This window comes from Sarcophilus harrisii, chromosome 2, assembly GCF_902635505.1.
Source record: "Sarcophilus harrisii chromosome 2, mSarHar1.11, whole genome shotgun sequence".
NCBI classification, from domain to species: Eukaryota; Metazoa; Chordata; class Mammalia; order Dasyuromorphia; family Dasyuridae; genus Sarcophilus; species Sarcophilus harrisii.
In genome coordinates this window covers 497,401,994-497,427,031 of record NC_045427.1, presented here as the reverse complement: position 1 = coordinate 497,427,031, position 25,038 = coordinate 497,401,994, and positions in this window count along the sequence as shown.

Genomic DNA, 25,038 nt, shown 5'->3' with positions numbered 1-25,038 from the left:
GATCATCTCAGCTCTCTTGCTTCCTGGTCAGTTCCAGATGTTGTGTACCCTGAAACTTGGGCCCCTGGCAGTTGCCTTCTTTTACCTAATGAATGGATGTCTGTGAATAATCTGAGAGTATTTATGTTACATTTAACAAAGGATAAAAGGCCATAGAATAGAACTGAAGCTCCAGCACAACATTTCCAGCTCCATCACAGTGTCTCCAATACATAAATAATTTGCAGTTTGGATAATCCACCCACAGTTACTCAGGAATTGACTATATTTAGGATGGATTTGATTTAAATTAAATCGATTTAAATTGCCAGTCAGGGAGATTTGCTTTAATCATTTTTTTCCTCCCCAAAGTACATTCTTATTGTTTGATATAACCTTAACCTTAATACTTAGTCTTTGAAACTCACAGAGGATAGCATTCTATGTTAAACAGTGATTCTATTTGGATATTTTCTCAGATTAATTTTGCAGACACACACATACACGCACACAAAACCCAAACTGAATTATGATTTGGCACAGGCTGAGACAGTTTGTATTCATCATCTTCAAAGCTGATTTCTTCTGATAGAGTACCCCTTACAATGTTTTATCTGGGCAACCAGGCCTGGAATTTGGGAGTTAAACTATTTATATTGTAGGAACAATTCTTTCTTACTCATGAGAAAAAGAACTCTATTAAAATATTCTTCAATAGGAATGTCTCCTTTTCATTGTGCTACTGTCATGTTTTTTGTCTTTTTCTGGGACATTCATTCAGTAAATCACAGGTCAGGAAGGTTTCACATATAAGCTTGTGGCTCAAGTCCTTCATTCCTGCTTCAGAATGATTCTTGTTTCTATCTCCTTTTCCAACTACCAGCCTGGCTTGATTTCTACTAATGGTATTTTCTAGATGTGCAACTAAAGAAAGTCCCTAAATCTCTCAGCTTCTTGAAGTAATAGAATTAAATAACGTCCAATAGATTCCTAGTTCTAGTCTATAATCCCATAATTCTTTGAGCTCTATATGCTTCCTTAACTAGCACTATTCTCATGTATGTATTGTTAACCCTCCATGTATTTGCCCTTTTGTAATTTTACATTTTTACATCTCTGTGTACAAATATGAAGAAAGATAGTCATAAAATAATCAGGAAAGGATAAATGGAGCTTTGCTTTAAGGTACAAGAGTTTAGAGTACAAACAGCACCTGTACTTATTTTTTAAATTTGATTTTCAATTTTTTAAAAGTCACTATTTATTTACTTTTTTATTTATTTTCATTTTTATTTTGAAATTTTTTTTGTCTCTCTATCCCTTTCCCTATTCATTGAGAAGGCAAGAAATATGACAACAATTGTACATATGAAGTCATGCAAAACACATTTCCATATTAACTGTTGTAAAAAATGCAAGAAAAAAGGTAAAAATATTTCAATTTTCATTCAGAGTTCATCAGTGATATCTCTGGAGGTAGTTCTTCAGTTCTTTTGAATTGTCTTAGAGGTTTGTATTGATCAGGTTAAGTGTGTCCCAGCTGATCATCATTATATTATTGTCCTTACTGTGACTTTATTTATTTAGCAAGTATTTATTATTTTTAAGCACTCTTTTAACCAGAGTATGTTTTTTCTTCTTTCCCACAACTGTTGGGGGGGAGAAGAATTACTAAATCTTTATAATAATTTTGTATAATCAAGTAAATTGAATTCCTTTAAAAGTAGCATAATAGATTTCATCAGGGAATTTCATGACTGAAAAAAGTTAATCAGCAAGCATTTATTAAGTGTTTACCATGTGCCAGGCATTATGAAAAGTTATAGAAATATAAAGAATAGCAAAAACAGTTCCTGGTTTCAAGAATCTCAAATTAATTTTAATTCAATTTTATTTTGTAATTAATCAGTATTTATTAACTCCTAGTGAAAAAAAAAGAAAAAAAAAAACAAGACTTTTGTAGCAAATATTTATTGGGAAAAAAATTATTCCCATATTGACCATGTACTATATATATAATATATATGCATATATATGTCATTCTTCATATTTAGTGCATCACTTCTCTATCAAAAGTCTTTTGTTATTCAGGCTTTTAAGTTATGACTCATTTTTTGTTACTTAGAATTTTCTTTGCAAAGATATCAGAGTGGTTTCCCATTTCCTTTTTTAGATCATGTTACAAATGAGGAAATTGAGGCAAAAAGGATTAAGTGACTTACCCAGAGTTACATAGCTAGGAAATGTCTGAGGACAGATTTGGACTCCCACTGTGCCAGTCAGAAGTTAAATAGCAAATTTCATTAGTCCTCTGGAATCCTCACTGCATTGATTGGAGTTCTTAATTTTTTTTCAAAATTGCTCTTTTGAAAACAATTTATCTGCTTTTACCTGGGTCAAATCACCATTCTCCAGTTCAAATCTGGTTAGAGCACGTCCTATGCTTCCTGCCCTGAGAGCCATCATCTAAATCACCAAGACTGCAGCCTAAATTCCAAATACCAGAGACTGAACTATCTTCAGCATTGCCATGGGAACATTTCAAGCTTTCAGCCTTTATTGTGTTGTTGCTATACAGAGCATCCTATGTACTAATTTGTTGTGTTTACAAAACAATGAACAAAACACAGCTAACTTGGGTATTTAAATATTTTCTTATTTATCTTATTGACTTTATATATTAAATTGTTCTCCTGGCTTCATTCACTTCACTCTGTATCTGTTTGTATGTCTTCCTAAGGTTCTCTGACACTGTTCTTTTCATTATTCTTTCTTTCTTTCTTTCTTTTCTTTTTTGGTGAGATAATTGGGGCTAAGTGACTTGCCCAGGGTCACACAGTTAGGAAGTGTTAAGTGTCTGAGACCAGATTTAAACTGAGGTCCTCCTGAATTCAGGGCTGATGCTTATCCACTGTGCCACCTAGCTGCCCCCTTTTCATTATTTCTTAAAATAAAGTAGTATTTTATTATGTTCATATTTGTTCAGCAGCACTTCTATCATTGAACACCCCCTTAATTTCTAGTTCTTTGCTACCAAAAACAGTTGCTATGAGTATTTTTGTAGATAAGGGCTGTTCTTTTTGTTTGGATACTTTGAGATAGAGGCCTACTAATGACTTTATTGTATCAATGAGTATACTTTCTCTTCTCCCTGCATTACTCTCTCTATAGTAATATATAACACATATGTCCTTACTGGAATAAAAAATATAGTATTGAAAATGAAAATACAAATTGCTTTGATGCTAAATGAGATTTTTTAGAATTTTTAAATACTTCATCGATGAATCCTCAGGTACCATGACCCAAGAGTCATCTCTCGGGCCCGTATTATGTTCATGGTCAACAGCATCATCATCATAGATGTGGACCACAAAGACATGATAGATATTAGTATGGAAGCAGACCAAGTGGTCACCAATAATCAACAAGATGGTTGTCATAGAATCACACTTTTTATTAATTATAGCTTTTTATTTACAAAACATATGCATGGGTAATTTTTCAACATTGATCCTTGCAAAACCTTCTGTTCCAACTTTTCCCCTCCTTACCCCCACCCCTTTCCCTAGATGACAGGTAGTCCAATACAGGTTAAATGTGTTAAAGTATTTGTTAAATCCAATATATTTGTACATATTTATACCATTATCTTGCTGCAAAAAAAAAAAAATGGATCTACAAAGAAAGAAAAAAAAACCTGAGAAGGAAAACAAAAATGCAAGCAAACAATAACATAAAGAGTGGAAATACTATGTTGTTGTCTATATTCATTTCCCATAGTTCTCTCTCTGGCTGTAGCTGATTCTCTTCTTTACTGAACAATTGGAACTGGTTTGAATCATCTCATTGCTGAGGAGAGCTACGTCCATCAGAACTGATCACCATATACTCTTGTTTTTGTCGTGTATAATGATCTCCCAGTTCTGCTTATTTCACTTAGCATCATGTCAGTCTCTCCAGGCTCACTGAAATCATCCCGATGGGCATTTCTTACAAAACAATAATATTCCAGAACATTCATACACAACAACTTATTCAGCCATTCTCCAATTAGGCATCCACTCAGTTTCCAGTTTCTGGCCACTACAAAGAGGGATGCCACAAACATTTTTGCACATTTAGGTACCTTTCCCTCCTTTCAGATCTCTTTGGGATATAAGCCCAGTAGAAACACTGCTGGATCAGAGGGTATGCACAGTTTGATAACTTTTTGAGTATAGTTCCAAATTGCTTTCCAGAATGGTTGGATTCATTCACAATTCCACCAACAATGCATCAGTGTTCCAGTTTTCCCACATCCCTTCCAACATTTGTCATTATCTTTTCCTCTCATCATAGCCAATCTGAGAGGTGTGTAGGAGTATCTCAGAGTTGTCTTAATTTGCATTTCTCTGATCAATAGTGATTTGGAACACCCTTTCATATGAGTAAAAATAGTTTCCATTTCTTCATCTGAAAACTGTCCATATCCTTTGACCATTTATCAATTAGAAAATGGCTTGGACAATTATAAATTTGAGTCAATTTTCTATTTATTTTGGAAATGAGACCTTTATCAGAACCTTTGAATGTAAAAATGTTTTCCCAGTTTATTGCTTCCCTTCTAATTTTGTCTGCATTGGTTTTGTGTACAAAAACTTTTTAACTTAATATAATTGAAATTTTCTATTTTGTGATCAATAATGATCTCTAGTTCTTTGGTCGACAAATTCCTTCCTCCTCCACTGTTAAGTCCGGACTATCTTCCTGAAGGCCTCAGAATCAGCCAGAGTCAGGATAATTAAAAGTCCTTGGTCTTTAGGGGGAGAAGCAGGCAAACTGCCAGGAGTTTAGCCAAAGATCTCTTCTTGATTCTGAAGGCCAGAATCTCCACCTTTCTCCTTGTCCTGCTGCCAAGTGAGTCTCTGGCCTCTGTCACCCCACCCTCTCATCCTTGCCTACAATTATCTTAACCACAAACATTGAGCCAGCACCAAACAGTGAAAAGAGCCATTTTTCCAAACATATGCTAATAGAGTCATTGTCTTATATTGAATAAGTAATTAGCCTTAAGTGCTTGGTTGTCTGATTTAAGCATACCTTTTTGGAGTTTCAGTCCTTTACACTCCACAGGTCTGAGAGGTAAACTATCTTATGTTCTTCTAATTTATTTATAATCTCATTCTTTATGCCTAGATCATGAATTCATTTTGACCTTATCTTCGTATATGGTGTTAGGTGTGGGTCAATGCCTAGTTTCTGCCATATTAGTTTCTAATTTTTCAGCAGTTTTTATCAAATAGTGAATTCTTATCCCCAAAACTGGTGTCTTTGGGTTTGTCAAACACTAGATTGCTGTAGTTATTGATTATTTTGTCCTGTGAATCTAATCTATTCTACTGATCAAGTAGTCTATTTCTTAGCCAGTACCAAATGGTTTTGATAACTGCTGTTTTATAATATAGTTTTAGATCAGGTACAGCTAGGCCACCTTAATTTGATTTTTTTTTTTCATTAGTTTCCTCAAAATTCCTGACCTTGTTTTCTTCCAGATGAATTTTGTTGTTATTTTTTACTAGTTCAGTAAGATAGTTTCTTGGGAGTTTGATTGTTATAGCACTAAATAAATAGATTAGTTTAAGTATTATTGTCATCTTTATTATATTCGCTTGACCTATCCAAGAGCACTTAATATTTTTCCAATTGTTTAGATCTGACTTTATTTGTGTGGAAAGTGTTTTGTGGTTTTGCTCATATAGTTCCTGACTTTCACTGGCAGATAGATTCCCAAATATTTTATATTTTTGACCATTATTTTAAATGGAATTTCTCTTTGTATCTCTTACTATTGGATTTTGTTAGTGATGTATAAAAATGCTGATGATTTATGTTGATTTATTTTGTATCCTGCAATTTTGCTAAAGTTGTGAATTATTTCTAATAGCTTTTTAGTAGATTCTCTGGGGTTCTCTAAGTATACCATCATATCATCTGCAAAGAGTGATAATTTGGTTTCCTTGTTACCTATTCTAATTCCTTTAATCTCTTTTTCATCTCTTATTGCCAAAGATAGCATTTCTAATACAATATTGAATAGTAATGGTGATAGTGGGCAACCTTGTTTCACCACTGATCTTATTGGGAATGGTTCCAGTTTATCCCCATTACATATGATGCTTACTCATGGTTTTGAATAAATGCTACTGACTATTTTAAGGAAACGTCCATTTATTCCTATATTCTCTAATGTTTTTAATAGGAATGGGTTTTGGATTTTATCAAATGCTTTTTCTTCATCTATTGAGATGATCATATGGTTTTTGGTAATTTGGTTATTAATATACTCAATTATGCTAATAGTTTTCCTAATATTGAACCAGCCCAGCATTCCTGGTATAAATCCTACTTGGTCATGGTGTATTATTCTGAGGATGATTTTCTGTAATCTCTTTGCTAATATTTTATTGAAGATTTTTGCTTCAATATTCATTAGGGAGATTGGTATATAATTTTCCTTCTCTGTTTTTGTCCTACCTGGTTTACGTATCATTACCATGTCTGTGTCATAAAAGGAGCTGGTAGGAGTTCTTCATTCCCTATTTTTTCAAATAGTTTATATAGTATGGGAGTTAGTTGTTTTTTAAATGTTTGATAGAATTCACATGTAAATCATTCTGGTCCTGGGGATTTTTTCTTAGGGAGTTGATTAATGGCTTGTTTTATTTTTTTTTTTCTAAGATGGGACTATTGAGGCAATTTACTTTCTCCTCTGTTAATCTGGGCAACCTACATTTTTGTATGTATTTATCCATTTCACAAAGATTATCAAATTTATTGGCATAAAGTAGGGCAAAGTAACTCCTAATTTTTGTTCATAGAATCATACTTTAGAGCTGGAGAGAACTTTAGAAGTCTAATAATCCAATACATTTTAGGAAACTGAAGTATAAATGATTAGCATTTATTCAATGATTCAAGCATTACTTGAACTTCTCTGTGCTCTTTCTATTAATACTATGCTGTGTGATACTTTAGTGTCAAGTAGGATGACTTCCAGTTCTACCTGGCAGTTCCAAATATTCATATGATCTGAGTTTAGAAAATACCTAAAAAGTATTATTGAGGAAAAAAATAGAACAAACCTGACCAACGGAACCATGCATACTTCTGTAAGCACCAACGTTATAACCCTGAGGAACTCACCACCAGTGATATCATCACCAGTCATAGGGACTTCACTCTCAGAAGATTTTAAGCCACTTTGAAATACAAAACCCTTCAGACTAGTAAAATTCTGATTATATTTTCATATTGAATTATTGGCTCCTTGAGAGCACTGTCTGTTATAACTATTTCAATGTCCCGGTGCTTAGCCCCAAACTATGTGTATTGTAGGGGCTTAGTGATACTTATTGAACTGATTGTTTTGAACCCTGGATCTTTCTATTTTGCTCAGACTAGAAGCACAGTAGCCATTCCCAAAACTGTTTTCATTTCTGGTCTCCATGGAAACTTTGACCTGCTCCATTTCTGATCTGGATGAGTTTGTCCCTCCTTAAGTAGTTTGGTAGTCTCCCAGTCTCAAGGATTCACCATACTAGTAGTGGACTTAGTGTGGAAAACCAACTTCTTTATCTCTATTCCTGCTCAGAACTTCTGTGCTCAAGTGATCAGTCTCTTTTTTTGAACTAATTTACTACTCACATTTATATAGAACTTTTTGTCGTTATTACTATTGAGGTAGTGGGTAGTTCAGAGGATAGAGTGCTGGACCTGGATTAAGAAAGGTCTGAGTTCAAATTCAGCCTCAGACACTTCTTAGCTGTGTGACACTGGGCAAGTTACTTTACCTCTGACTTCCTTACAAAACGATCCACCAGAGAAGGAAATGGCAAATTACCCCAGTGTCGTTGACAAGATGATCCCTGGATTGTTGGTCCACCGGTCATGAAGAGATGGACACAGTAACATAAAATGCACATTATTTCATTTTTGAAGGCCTTGTTATAATGTTTCTAAACTCTTCTACTGTTTTGTATGGATATGTTGTCTGACTCAGGGTGCAGTTGAACTGGGTTTCTTGGCGTTGGAAAATGTGTCCTTTTTTTGTCATTGTAAGATGAAATCCTGTACCCACATGATTTAAATATATAGTATTTAATGACTACAAATCTCACTTGAGATAAATTCCTGCTGAAAAGGACAAATTACAGAGGTTACCATCTCTTCAAAGAAAAAAAAAAGAAAAAAAAATCAAGATTAGAATCCAAAATACAATGTGGTTTATAGTAGATAAGAAAACAGGATGAAAAGAAAAATGAAAACAATATTTTACTTATTCATAATCAGAAAGTAACAGCAAAGACAGTCACAGTATATCAGTGAGATGAAGATTAAGTAATTTAGCATTCTTTAATAGATGTGCCCATTTTCTAAGAAAAATTAGCATAATGTGATAAAGTAAGGAAACATGACAAATTATTAAACCTCTTTAAAAGCATTTGTTGAAAGGTATCACCGTGAAATTTTTAATTTTCTATAATAGTCCATGGTACCTTAGAGAAAAGTTAAAAAACAATCTGAAGATAAAAACTTTGATAATTAAGGAACAAATGAAAACAAATGTTTAATTAGCAAAAGTCAGAAAAGTAAAAAGGAAGGAAATAAACCAGACAAAATTCTTTCTTTCTTTCTTTCTACCTTTCTTTCTTTCTTTCTTTCTTTCTTTCTTTCTTTCTTTCTTTCTTTCTTTCTTCCTTCTTTCCTTTCTTCCTTTCTTCCTTTCTTTCTTTCTTCTTTCCTTCCTTCCTTCCTTCCTTCTTTCCTTCCTTCCTTCCTTCCTTCCTTCCTTCCTTCCTTCCTTCCTTCCTTCCTTCCTTCTTTCCTTCCTCTTTTCTTCCTTCCCTCTTTCCCACCCTTTCTTTCTTCCTTGCTTCTTTTCTCCCTTCCTTTTTCCTTCTTTCTTTCATTTTAAATAAAAGGGTCATCATAGTTAACAAGTTGATAATTATATAAAGCAATACAGGAACTAGGTAGACAGGAAAAGTACAAATCCTTAATAATGTCATAGTGCTAATTAAACTATGTTTGACAATCTCAACATCTTTAAATTGGAGAAAATCTAATTAGACCACAATAAATGTAAGTCATTTAAAAGTGTTACATTATAACATCAGTATTTAGTATTGTGGTTTCTATTCTTGCTTGCATCATGATCAGGCTGCAACTAAAACAGCAATGTTGAAGTAGGATGCATTATCCTAATCCCATTTATTGCAATGTTAGAAATAGAATGTACCATCTAGTAAAATTCCTTATTATTCAAGTTAATGGAAATTAAAAAAAGATTTATTAATAAACTACCCCATGGCTAACTTTATATTATTAATTTTATTATCACACCTCCAGAGATCATCATGGTATGAAGACCCTGGGTTCTAAAGTTAGTGGTATATGAGTTTTAACAAGTCATAATTAGTTGAAAAGTATATGCATTTGAACCCAGGAGAAGACTGTGTTTGTCATTTGAGTGACATTCAAGCTGTATCTGTAGAGAAAGATTTCCAGCAATGATTGTATTTTGTGGAAAAATAAGAAAAAAATTCATACTATAATATAGAGGGATTGTAACCTGCATCAATGGAGGATGTAGCAACACTGATGAAATATTGTGTCTTGAGAGTATTGAATCTTCCTTTTTCTAGTTCTTTTTCTTCATCCTCCATCTTTCTTATTGTCACAAACACACATATTGAAACCATTTCTGTGTTCAGTGATAAATTCTTCCTGATGACTTCAGTTGGCTGTCCAGTTAGGAATAGTATTCTTTTGGTCACTGAATAATACTAAATAACAGAAAATGTAAATTAAAAATGAGGTATAGTTTATGAAACAGTATATTTCCTGGAAAAGTTGTGGAAAGAGAGAAACATTAATATATTGGTGTAGCAATGATAAATTCATCTAAGCAACCTGGGAATCAATTTGGAATGATGCTAAGAAAGCAATTAAAAGACCCAAACCTTCTGATTTTGAGACTTACTGCTATGCTTTTAACTCAAGGAGGTCAATAACAAAGAAATCTTATCATATACATCATATTTATAGCAATACTTTTGTAGTATCAAAGACCTGAAACAAAGAATATTCTCATCATTTGGAGAAATTGGTAAATAAATTGTGACATGTGAATGTAATGCACTATTTTTACACCAAAGGAAATGATGAATATGATGAATACAGAAGAGCAAATAAGAATATATATGAAATGATGCAAAATAAAATAATTAGTACCAGGTAGACAATAGACATTAATTTCAAGAAAGTAATTAGAAAAGAAAAAAAACAACAAAACATATGTAACAAAACTATAAGTTAGCACAACTAAGTCAGATCCCTAAAGTGAGATATGAAACAACATTCCCTATCCTTCTTTGCATAGATAAGGAAATATGAAAGTAGAACCTTTCATATAGTATCAGACTTGTGTTTTTGGATGTGTTGTTAATCTATCATTTTATGCTTTTTCATATGGTATGATTTTCTGGGAGGGAGTAGAGGTAAAAAGAAATTGGGAAATGTATGCAAAGTAAACAAGTCTTCCTACATTTCTTTGAATTTCTCCCTTTCATAATTTCTTATGATGCAATAACTTTTCATAATGTATGTGTTTGATTAACTTATGGGCATCTATTTTGTTTGCTTAAAAGTTCTGCTATAAATATTTTAGTATATATGGCTTCTTTCCCTAGGTGAATGATATCTTTGAAGTACATGCTCTGGTGATTAATGGCTATGCACACTTTAGTGACTTTTCCTCATATAATTTCTAGCTGATTTTCAGAATAGTACGATCAATTCACAAAATACCAAATACAATCCTCAAAGTACACTAATATGTCTGTCCTTTTATAATGTATAATTTTTATTTTACCAATAAGATGGATATGAAGTAGAATTTTAGTTTTTAATTTTAATTTTCTTATTATTAATGATTTGGAGAATTTTTTCATATGGTTAATGGTAGTTTATTTTTTTTTTCTTTTAAGAAAAAACAACAGGGTGGAGGCAAGATGGCAGCAAGTATACAGGTCTTTATCTGAACTCTTCTTAGCTTCCTCAGATGAACCCCTGATCACGCTTCTAAACTGGTTTTGGAGTGACAGAATGCACAAATATTTGGAGTGTAACACATTTCTAGCAGAAGACATTTTGGAAGAATTTCATAAATGTTTTGTTTCAATCAGGCTGTGGAGAGAGGGAGGGGCAACTGAATGCAGATGCAGCCCAATAACCCAGGGCAGTGTGATATCGGCAGGTAAGGGAATCTACCAGGAGGTTCTTAATCAAAATACAGCACAGTTGGCTACTTTCCTGGTTTAGAAGCAAGTGCTTCAGCAGATTATCTGTGAGATATATAATGCAAATACAAAAGGCAAATAGTGAGCTTCTTGACCCCAGAAAAAGTTGGACTTGGACACACCTCCCCAATATAGGAAGGGAGTCAGCCCAGGGCAGAGAAAAACCATTATTGCCTATAGAGGAACCTTGGGACAATCTCCACTTCTTAGGACAACTAAGAACAGACCTCAACCTTTAAAAAATGAGCAAAATTGCTAAAAAAAAAGAACTATGATTTTAGGTAGCTTTTATGGAGAAAGAGAACAGACATCAAATTCTGAGGACACTAAAGGTAAATTGTCTCCAGATGAAGCCCCAAAAGGTGATAATTGATCCTCATTTCATAAGACTCTCTTGGAATAATTCAAAAGGGATATTAAAAGAGAGTTAGAAGAAAAATGAGGAAACGAAATAGTAATGTTGCAGGAGAGTTTGAAAAGGGAAACAGAAATTATCTGAAGAAAACTCCTTACAAAATAGATTTGATGAAATGGAAAAAGCATGTAACTCTTTAAAAATAGATTTCAAAAAGAAAACAACTCTTTGAAAAACTGAATTTGTGAAATGGAAAAAATTCAATGAACAAAACAACCGAGTTAAAAAATCAATTGGCTAAATGCAAAAGTAGATAAAAAAGCTAACTGAAGAAAATAATTCACTAAAAATTAGATTTACAAATGGAAGTGGATGACTCAATGAAACAGCAAGAATCAGTCAAACAAAAGCAAGAGAATAAAAAAATATAAAAAATGTAAAATATCTTATTTGAAAAACAAATGACCTAGAAAATAGATCCAGGAGAGACAATTTAAGAATTATTGGACTTCCTGAAAACCATGACGAGAAAAAAAAGATTCTAGACATCATCTTTCAGGAAATCATTGAGTAAAACTGTCCTTATATCCTATTACCAGAGGGTAAAATAGCCATTAAAAAATCCACTGCTGGAATTTCCTGGGGCAGATCCAAGATGGTGGAAAAGAGCCACTTTTTTTTGTGACCTTCTCCTACAACCTCAGACTAATTAGCAAATCCAGTCTTTGGATTAGCTTTGAAGCAGAAGAATCCACAAATATTGAGAATGCAACAAATTACCAGCAGAACATAATTTCAAAGATCACCAGAAAAGGTCTGTTTCAATTGGAAATGGGAGGGAGGCAGCCAAGCACAAGCATTTAAGCACAGATGCCAGCACAGACAGTTCAGAGTCCTGGGGCCCTATGGATTCCGCAGGTGGTGCAGATTCCATGGGGCAATGCAGACTCCATGTGCCAGAGTATCTATGGGGAGGAATCTACAGCAGCATTGTTGGCTACTCTGCCCTAGCTGCAAGCCAGTAGATCAGCAGAGAAGTTAGAAAACATGCAACACAAACACAAAAGGTAAATAGTGAAGCACAAAATGCCAGAATCTCACAGAACTTGGCCATGTCTATCCAGCACCAGGAGTGAATCAGCACTGATCTAGCAGAGCCATGGATGCTTACAGAGGAAGCTGCCCCTTGTAGAGGAAGCTTGGAAAATCTCCCCTGCCCTAAAAGCAGATCTTAATTCTTTTTAAAAATGAGTAAAAAAGTAAAGAGAAGTCTGATGATAGACAGCTTTTATGGTGAAAGAGAACAGATTTCAAATCCTGAGGAGACTAAAGGCAGATTGTCTTGAGATGAAGCCTCAAAAGGTGACATAACCTGATCCACATTACACAAGGCTCTCCTAGAAGAAATTAAAAAGATTCTTAAAAGAGAGCTAGAAGAAAAATGGGGAAAGGAAATGAAAACTTTACAAAAGAGTTTGGATAAAGCATGTAACTCATTAAAAGATAGATTTGATAAAACGGAAAAAAATATCTCTCAGAAAAACAGAATTTGTGAAACAGAAAAAAAAAATAACTCCTTAAAAACAGAATTTGTGAAATGGAAAAAGAAAATAATTCCTTAAAAGAACAGAATTTCTGAAATGGAAAAAAAAATCCATAGAACAAATGAACTCATTTAAAAATTCAGTTGGACAAATACAAAAAGAAATGAAAAAAATAAATGAAGAAAATAATTAAAATTCAGAACTGAACAAATGGGCAACAAATATCAGTCAAGCAAAACCAAAAAAATGAAAAAAAACATGGAAAAAAGTAAAACACCTAATTGGGAAAACAATTGACCTGGAAAATAGATCTAGGAGAGACAATCTAAGGATTATTGGACTCCCTGAAATCCTTGATTGAAAAAAAGAACTTAGACACTGTTTTTCAGGAAATCATCAAAGAGAACTGTCTGGATATCATAGAATCAGAAGGTAAAGTAACCATTGAAAGAATTCACCAAATACTTCCTGAGAGATACCAAAATTAAAACCCCAAGGAATATCATGGCTAAATTTCAGAACTATAGGACCAAGGAAGAAATATTATAAGCAGCCAGAAAGAAACAATTCAAATACTGAGGAACCACAATAAGGATTACTCAGGCCTAGAGTTTCCACTTTAAAGGATCAAAAGGCCTGGAATCTGATATTATAAAAGGCACAGGGACTTCAATGAAACTGGTGAATTCCATTTATTTTTGATGAAAAGACCAGAGCTAAACAAAAAGAAAATTGACCTCCAAATATAGAGCTCAAGAGAAGCATAAAAAGGTAAAAAAAAAAAAAAAAAAAAAAAAAAAAAAACCCTCTTGATAACTTTATTTCTGTTATGGGTATACAAAGAGAGAACATGTATAATTTGATTTTACTGTTATAATATAAAAAAGAAACTAGAGGTGGAAAGGGGATTATAACAGAAAAAAAGGGTAAAGTGGAGGTAAAATGAGGGAAATTACATTTCAGGAAGAGGCAAAGAAAACGTATTATAATTGACGGAAAGATGGGATGGTGATGAATATTGTGTGTGAATCTTACTCTCATCTGATTTGGCTCAAAGAAAAAATATTAGATAATTTGGTGTCACCAAGAAACTTTTCTCATCCTATAGAAAAGTGGGAGGGGAAAGAGGAGAAAGGAAGGGGTAGACTAAATAGAAGGGAAAACAGAAATAGGAGAAAAAAGGTATAAAAAAGGGGGAGGATCTCTAAAGGGGGAGGACTACATGAGGCAATTAGCGCTCATAAGTAAAATACTGGGGAGGAGGGAAAGGGGAAAAGGAAAGAGAAAAGTATAATTTACTTATAATTAATAAGTTAATAAGATGGCAGGAAATATAGAATTACTAATTTTAACTGTAAATTGGAAAGGGGTGAACTCTCCCATAAAGTGTAAGTGGATAGCAGACTGAATTAAAAGCCAGAATCCTACAATAAGTTGTTTACAAGAAATACATTTAAAGCAGAGCAATGCATACAGAGTAAATGTAAAAGGCTGGAGCAGAATCTATTATGTTTCAGGTGAAGTAAAAAAATAATCAGGGGTAGTCATCCTAATCTCAGATCAAACAAAAGTAAAAATTGATCTAAATAAAAGAGATAAGGAAGAAAATTCTAGCTTGCTAAACGGTACCATAGATAATGAAGCAATATCAATAGTAAACATATATGCACCAAGTGTTGTAGCATCTAAATTCCTAAAGGAGAAGTTAAGAGAGATGCAAAAAGAAATAGACAGCAAAACTATAATAGTGGGAGATCTCAATCTTGTACTCTCAGAATTAGATAAATCAAACCACAAAGCAAATAAGAAAGAAGTCAAAGAGGTAAATAGAATACTAGAAAAGCTAGATATGATAGATCTTTGTTGAAAATTCAATGGAGACAGAAAGGAGTACGCTTTCTTCTCACCAGTTCATGGAACCTATACAAAAATTGACCATTTATTAGGACATAAAGACCTCAAATCAAATGCAGAAAGCCAAAAATAGCAAATGCATTTTTTCAGATCATGGTGCAATAAAAATTACATTCAATAAAAGGCAAAGGGAAAATAGACTAAAAATTAATTGGAAACCAAATAATGTTTAGTTTCATCCTAAAGAATAAATGGGTTAAACAGCAAACCACAGACACAATCAATAATTTCATCTAAGACAACATACTAAAATATATAAGATGAAGCCAAAGTGGTGATAAGGGAAAATTTTAAAAAATCTCTAGATGCTTACTTGCATAAAATAGAGAAAGAGAAGATCTATGAATTGCAACTAAAAAAGTTTGAAAAAAACAAATTAAAATCACTAATCAAACTTGAAACTCTGAAAAATAAAAGGAGAGATTAATAAAATTGAAACAAAAAACTATTCAATTAATAAATAAAACTAAGAGTTGGTTTTATGAAAAAACCAACAAAATAGATAAACCTTCATTTAATTTGATTAGAAAAAAAGGAAAATCAAAATTTTAGTCTCAAAAATGAAAAGGGAGAACCAACCACCAATGAAGGGAAACTTAAAGCTATTGCTTTAATATTATATCCTAATTATTATTAGGAATTACTTTCCCCAAGTTTATGCCAATAAATTTGACAACCTAAGTGAAATGGAGGAATACCTAGAAAAATATGGATTGCCTAAATTAACAGAAGAGTAAATAAATTACTTAAACAGCCCCATTTTAGAAAAAGAGATAGAACAAGATATTAATCAACTCTCTAAGAAAAAAATCCCCAGGACCACATGGATTTACATGTGAATTCTACCAAATAGTTAAAGAACAATTAACTCCAATACTATATAAACTACATGAATATATGAAAATAGGGAATGAAGGACTCCTACCAAATTCCTTTTATGACAGAGAATTGGTACTGATATCAGGATGAAAACAGAGAAAGAAAATTATAGACCAATCTCCCTAATGAATATTGATGTAAAAACCTTCAATAAAATATTAGCAAAGAGATTACCAAAAGTTATCTCCAGGATAATACCACGACCAGTAGGATTTATACCAGGAATGTTGGGCTGGTTCAATATTAGGAAAACTATTAGCATAATTGACTACATCATAAAGAATGATATTATAAACAAATTTGAAGAACAAAGTATAGTTTACTTCTTAGATTTCTGGTGGAGGGAAGGATTTGTGATCAAAGAAGAATTAGAATTCATTATTGATCACAAAATAGATAATTTTGATTATATTAAGTTAAAAAGTTTTTTGTCCAAACAAAACTAATGCAGGCAAGATTAGAAGGGAAGCAATAAACTGGGAAAACATTTTTACATCCAAAGGATCTGATAAAGGCCTCATTTCTAAAATAAATAAGAGTATTGACTCAAATTTATAATAGTTCAAGCCATTCTCTCATTGACAAATGGTCAAAGGATATGAAGAGACAATTTTCATATGAAGAAGTGGAAACTATTTGTAGTCACAAGAAAAGGTGCTCCAAATTACTATTTGTGAAGGGTTTCTGGAGGCAGCCTTAGTTTCAGTTATAATCAATAATTACTCCAAAATGCAGTCAGCTGGTAAAAATGCAAACGTTTATTTCTCCTTCCAAATTAGCCCAGTTAGCCCAGAGACCTATCTCTCTGCTTAAGCTCTTGCAGCTTTGTCCTTGTCTTCTGCCTCTGCTTTCTTCAGCCTCTAGCCAGCACCAAGGTAGAAGACGCAATGAATCTCTTGCCTCGAAGATAGGGCTTGTGGGTTCCAAGAGTTCTCTCCGACTCCAAGTAAAACTCTCTTGAGTTCCCAGAGTTTCTAGTAACTCCTTGAGTAACTAACTCAAGTCAGTCCCACAAGAAGAACCAACTCAAGCTCCAAGAGATCTCTATATATGTGATCTCCCAAAGGTTAACTCTGCCTTCTGGAGGGAGAGGGATTCTGGGTTATCTCCCAGAGTGCTCTCTGGCCCTAAGGGAGGTGTGAATTCAGATCTCATACTAGCCCTGAACTCTCCCAAACGTGTGAACTCCATTGAGTACTTACATACTTATTAGCTCTCTAAAGGTATGAACACAAGCATTATTTCCATCAGTATTAGCAACTTATCACCTTATAAGGATTCCCTCTAAGGTGTGAACCAATAAGCACTGTATCAATTCTATTGAGTTAACACCAGGATTCTGACATCACCCTTGAGTTTTCACTTTGTTTCAAGTTGAGTTGACACTAGGATTCCAACAACTATTGATCAGAGAAATGCAAATTAAGACATCTCGGAGATACCATGACATATCTGACAGATTGGCTAAGATTATAGGAAAAGATAATGACAAATGTTGAAGAAGATATGGGAAAACTGTGACACTGACACTTTGTTGGATGGAACTGTGAATGGACCCAACCATTATGGAGAGCAGTTTGGAACTATGCTCAAAAGTTATCAATACTGTGTATATCCTTTGATATAGCAGTGAAAAAAAAAAGCACTGGGCTTATATACCAAAGAGATCTTAAAGGAGGGAAAGGGACCCACATGTGCAAAAAATGTTTGTGGTAGCCCGTTTTATAGTGGCAAAAAACTGGAAATTGAATGGATAACCATCAACTGGAGAATGGCTGAATAAATTATGGTATATAATTTCTATGGAATATTATTTTTCTGTGAGAAACTACCAATGGAATGATTTCAGAGAGGCTTGGAGAGATCTACATGAACTGATGCTAAGTGAAATGGGCAGAACTAGGAGATCATTATACATGACAACAACAACAAAAAACTATGTATCAATCAATCAATTGTGATGGATGTGGCTCTCTTCAACAATGAGATGATTCAAACCAGTTCCACTTGTTCAGTGATGAAGAGACCCATCTACACCCAGAGATAGAATCATGGGAATAGAGTAAGGAACATAACATAGCATTCTCACTCTCTGTTTTATTTGCTTGCATTTTGCTTTCTTTCTCAGTTTTTTTTTTTCTCTTGCATGATCTGATTTTTCTTGTGCAGCAAGATAACTGTACAAATATGTACACGTATATTGGATTTAACATGCATTTTAGTTCTATACTAGCATATTTAGCATATTTAACAGGTATTGGACCACCTGTCAGCTAGGGGGAGGAAGTGAGGGAAAGGAGGAGAAAATTTGGACCAAAAGGTTTTGCAAGAGTCAATTTTGGAAAAATTTCCCATGCATATGTTTTATAGATAAAAAGTTTTAATAAAAAACTTCACCAATCACCTCCTGAAAGAGATCCAAAATGAAAACTGTACAGAATTTTGCAGCTAAATTTCAGAGTTATTAGATCAAGGAGAAAATATTGCAAGCAGCCAGAAAGAAAAAAATTCAAATATTGAGGATCTACAATCAGGATTACCCAGGGTAACAGCTTCCACTTTAAATGATTGAAGGACCTGGAATCTGATATTCCAAAATGCAAAGGAACTTGGATTGGAGCCAAAAATCAACTATCCAGCAAAATTAAGCTTTATCTTTCAGGAAAAAAAGATAGACTTTTGATGAAAAAGGTGATTTTCATTTATTTCTGATGAAAAGACCAGTACTGAACAGAAAAGTTGATCTTAAAATACAGAATTCAAGTGAAGCACAAAAAAGGTAAAAAGGAAAGAAAAAAAAAATATTTGTTTTTTATAAGTTAGAAAATCTATATCCCTATATGGAAAGATGATATGTTTAGTACTTGATAACTATATCTCTGTTATGGGTTTACTTAGAGAGTGCAGATATAATTTGATTTTATTGTGCAATATGAAAAAGAAACTAGAGATGGAAAAGAGATTGTACTAAAAGAAGAAGAAAATGGAGTTGAAATGTGGTAAATTACATCTCAGAAGAGCCAAAAAAGACCTATTTCAGTTGAGGGAAAGAAGAGAGAGAAAGTGAAGAGAGTGATTAAAGCAGATTAAAGGTAAAAGGCTAAAGCAGAATTTATTATGCTTCAGGTGAAGTAAAAAAAAAAAAAAAAAACAACAAAAACAAGAGTAGCAATCTTGATCTCAGATCAAGCAAAAGCAAAAATAGATCTAATTAAAAGAGGTAAAGAAGAAAACTATATCTTGATAAAGGGTACTATAGATAATGAGGAAACAACAATACTAAACACTATGCACCATGTGGTATAGCATCCAAATTCCTAGAACAGAAGTTACAAGAATTGCAAGAAGAATTAGAGAGTAAAAATATACTAGTGGGGGATCTCAACTTTGCTCTCTCAGAACTAGATAAATCAAAGCACAAAATAAATAAGAAGTAAAGGAGGTAAATAGAATTTTAGAAAAGTTAGTTATGACAGACCCTTGAAGAAAATTTAATGGAGACAGAAAGGATTATACTTTTTTTTTTGGTGGTGCATGTAAACTACAAAAATATTTGACCATGAATTTGGGCATTTAAAAACCTCAAAATCAAATGCAGAAAGGTAGAAATAGTAAATGCATCTTTTTCAGATCATGATGCAATAACAATTACATATAATAAAAGACCAAGAAAAAACAGACTAAATTTAATTGGAAACTAAGTAATCTGATCCTAAAGAATGAGTGGATGAAACAACAAATCATAGAGACAATTGATAATTTCATCCAAGAGAATGAAAATAAAGAGACAACATACCACAATTTATGGGATGTCAGCCAAAGCACTTCTTAGGGAAAGTTTTATGTCTCTAAATGCTTACTTGAATAAAATAGAGAAAGAGAAGATTAATTAATTCAGCATGCAACTAAAAGCTAAAGAAAGAGCAAATTTAAAATCCCCCAATGAAATATCAAATTTGAAAATCTGAAAATAAAAGGGGAAATTAATAATATTGAAGGTTAAAAAAAACTATTGAATTAAATAAACAAAACTAAGAATGGGTTTTGTGAAAAAACAACAAAATTGATAAGCCCTTAATTAATTTGATTAGAAAAAGGAAAGAAGAAAATCAAATTGTTAGTATCAAAAATGAAAAGGGTGAACTTTCCACAAATGAAGAGAAAATTACAATAATTAGGAGCTATTTTGCTCAACTGTATGCCAATAAATCTGGAAATCTAAGTGAAATGGATGAATCCTTACAAAAATATAGATTACCCAGATTAATAGAGGAGGAAATAAATTACCTAAATAGTCTCATTTTAGAAAAAAGTAATTCAGGGGGCAGAGCCAAGATGGCGGAGAAGGCACACATGACTTTCTAAGCTCTTCCCTTACCCTCTTTATCAATATTATATCGAGCCTCAAAAATAGTCTTGACTGCTACAATTCATAAAGATAAAAAGTATAACAACTCACCAGCCGAAGAAAATCTGCAGTCTCGCCAAAAAAGGTTTGTTCTGGGGCTGGGAGGGAGATCAGTGTAGACTGGGAGAGAAATTAGTTTCCTAGAAGAGCCTCAAACCAAAAGTGAGAGCACAGATCTCAGCACAAGCGCAGCCCCAACACTCAGTACAGGGCTTTTCCTTGGGGCAGTTGTGAACCTGCACGGCAGGAGGGCACAGCCAAGGTTAGCCTCTAATCTGCTCAGTGAGGGGCTCAGCTTGGGGCCATAGAGCTTTCACAGGGCCGATTTGCATCGGGCAGAGAGTTGGGGCAGAGTTCCGGGCAGACTTCTGGTACAATCAGCGGTCTGAGGTCAGCTGCTAATACCCACAGCCCCACAAGAGGCTCTGGCCTGGGGCAGTGACACTTTCACTGCTTAGTCTCTAGCCTAGGGCAATCGCTAACCCACACAGCCCAACTGGGCACTTTGATAGCTTGGCCAGTGCTGAATCCATCTCCTGTTGGGGGAAGGGAAAATTCTCACTCAGAGCACTCCCATACCTTGGAACCAGAAACCGGTTTACATCTCTCCTGTTCTGCAGAGGAAGCTGGTAACCCCCTTGCCTAGGAGGCATACCCTAAAGGCTTTAAAACATGAATAAAAAGATGAAAAGAACAATTGACAGCTTCTATGCAGAAAAAGAGCAGGTCAGCAAACTTGAAGAGACTAATAGCAAACAGGCAAAAGACAATACCCCAAAGGGGAATGTCACCTGTCCTCTTTTACATGATGCTCTCATAGAAGAGATCATTAAAAGTCTCAAAAGAGAGTTAGAAGATAAATGGGGAAAGGAAAGAGAAGCCTTATAAGAGAACAACAACTTCCTGAAATACGAATTGGAAAAGACAAAAAATTCCCAGGAAGTGCAGGGAAACAAAATTTGTGAACTGGAAAAAGTAAAAAAATCTCAGGAAAGTAAGAATTGTGAATTGGAAAAAATAAAGAATTCACTAGAAAGTAGGATTTGTGAATTGGAAAAGACAAAGAACTTGCAAGAAAGTAGGATCTGTGAATTGGAAAAAGAAAATAATTCACTAAAAAAAAAAACATTAGTGAAATGGAAAAAAAATTCCACAGAGCAAAACAATACATTTAAAAACTCAATTGGACATATACAGAAAGAAGTAAAAAAAGCTAATAAAGAAAATAATTCTTTAAAAATTAGAACTGAATAGAAACTAATGATTCATTGAGACAGCAAGAATCAGTCAAGCAAAACCAAAAAAATGACAAACTGGAAAAAACCATGAATTATCTACTTGCAAAAATGACAGACTTGGAAAATAGATCTAGGAGAGATAATTTGAGGATTATTGGACTTTCCAAAAATTATGATGAAAAAAAAGCCTAGATACTATTTTACAAGAAATCATCAAAGAGAACTGCCCAGATGTAATAGAATCAGAAGGTAAAATAGGCATTGAAAGAATTGATCGAACACCTTCTGAAAGAGACCCTAAAATAAAAACCCCAAGGAATATTGTGGCCAAATTTCAGAACTATCAGATTAAGGAAAAAATTTAACAAGCAGCCAAAAAAAAAAAAAAAAAAAAAAAAAACCAACAAAAAAAAACAATTAAAATACCGAGGTGCCACAATAAGGATCACCCAAGATCTGGCTGCCTCCACAGTAAAGGATTGAAGGGCCTGGAATCTGATATTCCGAAAGGCAAAAATTTGGAAAAAGAATAAATACAGCTAACTGAGCATTTTCTTTAGGGGAAGAAGATGGAATTTAATGAAACAAATGAATTTATTTGTTTTAAGGAAAAAACCAAATTAAACAAAAAAATTTGATGCCAACCATAGGACTCAAGAGATGGAAAAGGTAAAAGGAACTTTGAAATTGTATTTCTTTGTGGATATACAAAAAAATACATGTAAATTTGATTTACTGATATAACAAAAAAAGGGGTAGATATGGAAAAGGGATGATGGCAGAATAAGGGGGGAGGGATAAAAAGAGGAAAACCGCATCCCCGAAGAGGCAAAGGAAACTTATCATATCTGAGGGAATTTAGAGAGGGGAAGAACATTTTTGAATCTTACTCTCATCAGAGTTGGCTCAAAAGAAAATAATTGACATTTGTTTTAGAAAAATTCCCCTCCCCCATTAAAAAAGGGGAGAGGAAAAGGGAAAAGAAAATAAAGGGAAGGAAGGGAAAAAAGATTCAAAGGGGAGGAGGGATTTTAAAAGGGTAAGCATCGAGATACAAGTGGGGTGCATAAGTTCAAAAGGGGGAAAGAGGGTTGGGGGAGGAAGAAAAAAAGAAAGTTTAATATTGGGGGTTATTAGGAGGCAGGAAACAAATTAAATTTAACTTAAATTGAATGGATGAACCCCACATAAAGAGGGAGGCAGATAGGACTGGATCAAAAGTCAGAACCCTTACACTATGTTGTTTGAAACATATTTAAACAGGGGATACATCAGGTAAATGTAAAAGGCTTTCCAAAATCTTTATGCTTCAGGGTGGTCAAAAAAGAGGGGAGCCATCCTTATCTCGATCAACAAAGCAAAATTGATCTAAAAAAGAGATGGAAGGAAAATCATCCTGCAAAGGACATAAACAACAAAGCAATATCAAATTAAAATATATGACCAATGGTATGGACCAACTTCCTAAAGGAGAAGTTGAGAGTTGCAAGAAGAAATAGACAACAAAACTGTGATAGTGGGAGATCTCAACCTTGCACCTCAGAATTAACAAATCAAACCACAAAACAAAAAGAAAAAATTAAAGAAAAAAAGAAAAGAAAAATTGGTATTTAGCTCTTTTTGGGAAAATTGAATGGGAGACAGAAAGGAAATACTTTCTTTCCAGCAGTTCATGGAACCTATTAAAAAAATTGACCATATGTTGGAATAAAGACCAAAATTAAACAAGAAAGCAGAAATAGTAAATGCTTTTTTTGATCATGATGCAATAAAAAACTAAATTCAAAAAAAGTTAAAATAGTCAAAAATAATTGGAAATAAACTCCATCTTAAAAATATTTAACAGAAAAAGAAAAATTAATTTTCACTAAATAAAAATGATAGAATATAAACCAAATTTTGGAGAAAAGGGTAAAAAAATTTAATTTAGAGGTTTTGAATAAAAAAGAAAAAAAGATTAAATTTTGTAAAAAAATTGGGGAAATGAAATATAAATTTAAAAAAATTAAAAGGAGAAATTAAAAAAATTGAAATAAAAAAAACTATTGAATAATTATAAAACTAAGATTGGATGAAAAGCCAAAAAATAATAAACCTTTAAACTAAAAAAAAGGAGGGAGGAAATAAATTAGTGTCTTAAAATAAAAGGGAGAACTTTACCAAAAGGAATTAGAGAAATAATAAAATTTTCCAATTTATGCCAATAAATTTGATAAAATGAAATGGAAAGCTCCAAAAATTCTTCCCAGACAACAGGGGGAATAAATGTTGAAACAGAAAAAAAATAAATAGAAAGGCAATTAAAAAATTTAAGAAAAAAACCCACCCAGATATTTACATTGAATTACCAAACATTTCAAAAATTGGAATTATATAAATTTTTGATAAATAAAAATAAACCACCAAATTTCTATGAAAACATTTGAACCAAACCATTAAAAACAAAGAAAGAAAAATTATCCCCCTTAAAATATTGATGCAAAATCTTAAATAAGATATTAGAAAAACTCAGAAATATCCCGGGTAAACATATATCAATAATTTATAAGGAATGCACTGTTAATAAAGGAAAATTAAATAAATTGGCCAAAAAACAATTAAAAACCAGTGACATTAAAGATCAGAAAAGATTTAAAAATAAATCCACCTTTAAAAAATTGGGATAAATAAAATGGACTTTTTCCTAAAAAATCAGCAGATCAAAAACCATAGTAACACTTGTAGGAAAAATGAACTATTCCCAAAAAATCGGATGAAAAATTGCCCACTTCACCTTACTATTTTAAAATTGAAAAAATAGTTTTGGAATAAGGCGAGAAAAATTAAAGGAAAAAAACCAAAAAATAAATTTATTTGTTACGATAGATTATACTTAGAAAAAGAACAAAATTTTAAACAATCCAAATTTCAAAAATTTTATAAAATAAACCCACATAAGTCATCAGCATTCTTATATATCACTAACAAAATACAACAGTCAGAGTTACAAAGAGAAATTCCATTTAAAGTAACTACTGATAATATAAAATATTTAGGAATCTATCTGCCAAGGGAAAATCAGAAACTTTATGAGCAAAATTACAGACCACTTTTCACACAAATTAAGTCTGATCTAACCAATTGGAAAAATATTAAATGTTCTTGGATAGGGCGAGGAAATATAATAAAGATGAAAATATTACCTAAACTAATATATTTATTTAGCACTATACCAATCAGACTCCCAAAAAGCTATTTTAATGACTTAGAAAAATAAGAACAAAATTCATATGGAAAAACAAACGGTCAAGAATTTCAAGGGAATTAATGAAAAAAAAATCAAATGATGGTGGCTTAGCTGTACCAGATCTAAAATTATATTATAGAGCAGCAGTTACCA